Source organism: Biomphalaria glabrata, chromosome 1, assembly GCF_947242115.1.
Source record: "Biomphalaria glabrata chromosome 1, xgBioGlab47.1, whole genome shotgun sequence".
NCBI lineage: Eukaryota > Metazoa > Mollusca > Gastropoda > Planorbidae > Biomphalaria > Biomphalaria glabrata.
The window spans coordinates 58,920,709-58,926,285 of record NC_074711.1 but is presented as its reverse complement, the minus strand read 5'-3'; positions in this window follow the sequence as shown (position 1 = coordinate 58,926,285).

The following is a 5,577-nucleotide window of genomic DNA, read 5'->3' as shown; positions in this document are numbered from 1 at the left end:
TCACAATTTTTGTTTCTTTATCTTTATTGTGCCTTAGTGTTCCATCCAATGCTTGTTGAGCCTGGCTTCCATTCAGCCAAGCCCATCTAGCTGACGGAATACAAATGTCTTTTAAGTTTTCTTTATGTCTACACCATGATGGGCCTCCCAAGGGAGACAAACCTTTCATCGGTGTAGAAATCTCTTGCAGTATTCTTGTCTGGACGTCTGAGTGACTCAACTGGGACAAAAAGATGAATTGAGCGAGACAAGAATGATGATTCTTTCAAACTTTTGTGAGTTGTTTCTGACAGTGAAGCAAAGAATGGAATGTTTTAGCTTAAATTCTTAAACGTCTGGACCACATAATGTACATTATTTTTTTTTATTGCTAACAACTATAAAGAATCAAGCGAAGTTTGCCCCATCACACCTACGGGAACTACAAAGACAATCGTTAATTTATATACATCTGTCTATATATCTAGTAATAACAACGTAGTTATTTCAACCAGTAGGTTACTAAGTGCTAGTGCTTACTTCCCTTAACAAAGTTTTCGCAGTGGCTGCCCATTTCCATTTAGAACACTTATCTCAGAGGCTAGTTACTTGGCTTAACAAACAGTTTCTGTGCATATTTTACCACTTAAACCATGCGTTTCAATATATAAAGTGAGCTATACTGTTTGTCTAGGTTTATAAGAAATCTTACAAACAATGTTTGGTCCTCTTCTGTTTTCAGTTACTAACCATCGTCTATTGAAAGCATTCCTTTAGACTTTCGACAGACCGGATTGCATACCACACCAGCAGTCATCTATAATCAGCATCTAAAATGAGAAGCTCAGCCTATCATTACTCTTGGACTCTTTGGCTACTGTATTCTTATGCCCCCAATCTTTTAGACGAGCCTTGCAGGCTGTAGTCCCTTAATGTCCTCTGGAGGTTAGGGAAAGGATGCAATGGTCTTCAGTTCTGAAAGCACGTCTTTAATTCACAAAGTTCATTTTAAATGTTGAGCAATAAGCTTGGCCACGCCTCCACATGGTAACGGAAATAAGAAGAAGGGATGGCCCAGAAATACACGGTGCCGAGATTTGGAATCAGATGCCAAGCTAATGGGCAAGTCGCGGGACTGTGGACATACTCGCCCAGACCCGAGACGCCTGGAGGAAGCTGGTTGGTGGGTGGTGGCACGTGCCCCAGACAGGAAGCTGGTTGGTGGCCTATGCCCTAGACGGGAAACTGGTTGGTGGCCTATGCCCCAGACGGGAAACTGGTTGGTGGCCTATGCCCCAGACGGGAAACTGGTTGGTGGCCTATGCCCCAGACGGGAAACTGGTTGGTGGCCTATGCCCCAGACGGGAAACTGGTTGGTGGCCTATGCCCCAGACGGGACCACTGACAGAGATGAGATGAGAATGGTTGCATGTGTGTGTTTGTGTGTGTTTCTAGGATGGTGAGAAGAAGTTAGCGATTGTCTGGTAGCTATGCAGTGGGAATGATGCAAGCTAAGCGGCACTGTTGTAAGCTGTCTTGGGTAGGCCAGACGACTCCAGGATGCCAGAGTGAAAGGACTTGTTTTTGTAGTGAGCTAGATTTTATTCAAAATATCAATTTATATTATTGCTAAAGTTTACTACATTAATTTCATTTCATCTCAAGTTAAATTTGTCTATGCTGTATTAAAAGCTATATTTAGTATAGTTCATTCAGAAGTTAGTCAAGTTATTTCAAGTTTTTTAAAGTTAAACTACAATACGCCTACAGCGGTTCAGTTGTCTACCAGAAGATTGGTGCTACAAGTCAACTACCGTCAACAAAACATGAAAAATACATTAAAAACAAACAAACAAACAAACAAAAAAAGACAATGCTTCCATTATAGGCAGCTTAAAGTATACAAAATAATAAATGAAATAGTTGGTTCAAACCGAGCATCTAACACTAACCTATGATTTGGACACTGTCAGCTGCTTGAACGATGTCACCAATTCGGCCAGCGGGCCCTGCAAACGTGTGCGATTATTTATTGACATTTTCATTATATGGACATCTAGATTTAACACTAGACCTAGACTTCTAATTTTGAACTCTTAAGATCTAGTCTAGATCAATGAGCTTATTCTACCAATGCTAGTCACTTGGACTAAAGTAGATAGTAGATCTAATTCTGATCTGATGATTGCATTATAGCAACACTAGCTGTTGGAAGGATAAATAAGATATTTTTATTTTCAAATCATCAATATTGGGTTTCCAATGTTATCGGGCCTAGTGAAAGCGTTAACAGGAACAAGCAAGAAGTTCAAGTGGACCCCATATATATTCAATATGTGTATATTCTGATGTCCAAATCAATCAATCAATCACTCCACGTTACCATGCTTTTTCTACTTACCGTTGTTAAATTGTTGTCAGTCTTAACAAGATAAAAGCCCACATGACAGTTAATAAACCAGTGTTTCTCAAACTTTCACAAGTGAGCCCAGCCCTAAACCGGAGCCATTGAGTTCACACTTCGAATTCCTTTAACCAGTTAGAGAGTTTGGAAGGGTGCTGCAAGTTTACCCTGCGGAGTAAAGGGCGGAACCCCGACCCACGTAAAGAACAGAACCCCGACCCAATTAAAGGGTAAAGGGTGTTTCCCTACATTCCGAGATTAAGAAATTCTTGCAGCGGGTCTGTTTTGTTTATGCGAAAGACGTCAAAAGAATATAACGGTGCGTCACTTGTAAGAGATTTGAACGTTCTGTCGTAATAAAGATGAAGCTTCTAGAATGGCAAGATCTTCTTGAAAAGAGCTTTTTGAATCACTCTTCTTGCATACTCTTCTCGCTCAAACGGCACGAAATAATAAGACATCACTAAATGTAATAGTTTTTTTTATTAAACATGGGTCATAAGTCATAAAGTCAATTTTACTTTTTTCTAATACTCAAATATTGAGCATTAAATACTGCTTATAACTTCAATGCAAATACATTTCCATAGAAAAAAAATCAACAACACATCCAACATAACAACCCCTCCTTTTTTATTTCAGCACGGGTGCCCAATAGTTTGAGAAACGCTGCTTTAAACATAATCATTGAAAATATCTATACAAACAAAGTTTTAGTTGTACTTTTAACGTATCCTTTATGTTTTGAAAACTAAATTGACGGGTACTTGCTGATATCAATGAATAAATATCAGACCCCCCTCTCACCTCCCTTTTAACTTTTTTTTGACTTCCATCTTGATTGAAACACTTTCTCTTTATGTCTGGCAGAAGTTGGCTAGATATTCTTTGTCTAGACACATAGGTCACCGTTCCAATTATCGTAGAGACCCGTAGATTAACCCGTACACTGACCCGAAACTTTCTTGTCCAGTCAATAGCACTGTTTAGATACCTCCCGTTAGTGGTCCATCAATTGATAGAATAGCACTTTCATCTGAGTCATTGCCAAGGTACATAGCACAAGGGCATTCACTCTTCGAGGAAGTGTTTTCGTTATCTGTGTTTATTCTCTTTGAGATGGCACCATGTTACCCTACTGATTAGTTAAGAACTCATTTCTATGGTACTTTCATGACTGAAGTCCAGTGATTTCCAATATTTTTATTTTAGCCAGGGGTCAATACACATTTCTGATACGCGTGACACGAGCGGCATATGAACACAACAAGTCAATTGAGTCATCACTATACACTGTAGGTAGGAGTTTCAATGGGGCGAACAGCACCCACTTCATCACTATACACTGTAGGTAGGAGTTTCACACATTCGAGACCCATCCTTAATCATCCTTAATCTACGGAATCGAAGACATTGCATTGGTTAAGCGCTTGGCTTCCGAACCTGAGGTCCTGAGTTCGAATCCCGGTGAAGACTGGGATTTGGAATTTATGGATTTTTAGGGCGCCCCTGAGTCAACCCAACTCTAATGGGTACCTGACTTTAGTTGGGGAAAGTAAAGGCGGTTGGTCGTTGTGCTGGCCACATAACACCCTGCTCGTTAACCGTGGGACACAGAAACAGATGACCTTAACATCATCTGCCTCATAGATCGCAAGGTCTGAAAAGGGAAACTTTACTTTTATATATATATATATACACCCACACAAAATGGCCTATCTGTCCAAGTTAACGCAAAGAAGGCTCTAATTCAACAGATGATAAATAATATCAAATTAATGTATATAAAGCGAGTCTTCAAGTCTGAAGTATGTGCAGTATGTCAGGTGGCTACACAGTACTAGCTAGGATGAGAGGATCTACACATTTTGAAGAATCCAGCGCAGACGTTGCTGTTGTGTTGCCGATTAAGGTTTTTCTTTCTCTTTCAAGACCAGCTTTAGGTGCCAGCTTGCTTTAAATGACATAGAAAAGAGCACCTGGCAGCAGGCGACTTCCGAACGAGACAGCTGCAGGGTTCTTACCAAAACCGTCGGAGTCATATTTGAGACCAAAAGGACATCAAAATTTACTAATATTTCTATTTTCTTAAATCTAATCAAAATTAGGTAATCTATTAACGTCGCGTTCACATTCTGTCCTATCGGTTATAAATATAACTAAGAAATCAAACTTATAATTACTATGTGGCATTCAATTTATTTCACAACTTCAAACTTTAATCTTTAAATCAGTAACCCACCTATTTCCGTATCACATTATATCTCACACTTGGTCAACGTGAAGTCTTGTAGAATGTTCTCACATAAATTAGTATAAGCCAAGCTCATGAGACAGTCAAACCCACAACAAATGGCTCGTAAATTGAAAACCACTTATTCTCGGATTCTTTCCCTTTTCGGTTTTGCTCTCCGTGACCGATTTCTGGACGTTTAAAAAAAAAAGTTACGAAAAGACAACTCGTGAACTCCAAATCTATTTACAATAATCTGGGAAGATTTCCTACAATACACAGCTGTGCTTTAGTAGACTGAAAGCAGATTAGGGAGTTATCTGTTCCTGATTCCCTCCCTTTAAAAAAACATCGCCTTCATTAGAATAATCTCAATTACAGTTGTGAAATGTTATGGTGTCGGAATGTGGCTTGAGTTAAAACAGAACATTGTATTGTCATTGTTTAAGTCAGGATACCGATGTAGGTCACCAGAATCTTGCTTCAGAAAGTATAAACTATCCTTTTCAGACCTTGCGATCTATGGGGAAGATGATGTAAAGGTCATCTGTTTCTCTTGCCGACGATTCCCAAGGGTGTCCTATGGACAGCACTACAACTAACCGTCTTTATTTCCCCAACTTATGGACGTACTTATTAAAGGTGCACTAAAAAGTCTTTGCCGAGATTCAAACCGGAGGCCCATCGGCTCGAAAGCCCTGCGCCTTCCCATTCTGGCACCACGCTCCCACCCCATGGTTTAAAATTCAAACCAATTTTATGTACAACTAGCTTTGGGATGTGAATATAAAAATGCTCATGTAAGAGGTCTCTAATGCAATGTTTATGTTATGCCATATAGCCGATTGAGGATTTCATGTTGATATATTCTCGAGATACAATGGTTGCACTCAGCGATTCTTTTAAAGTTTTAAAGGAGACATTCCTTAGCTTTAGATGAAGGAGTCATGCGTTGCCTATA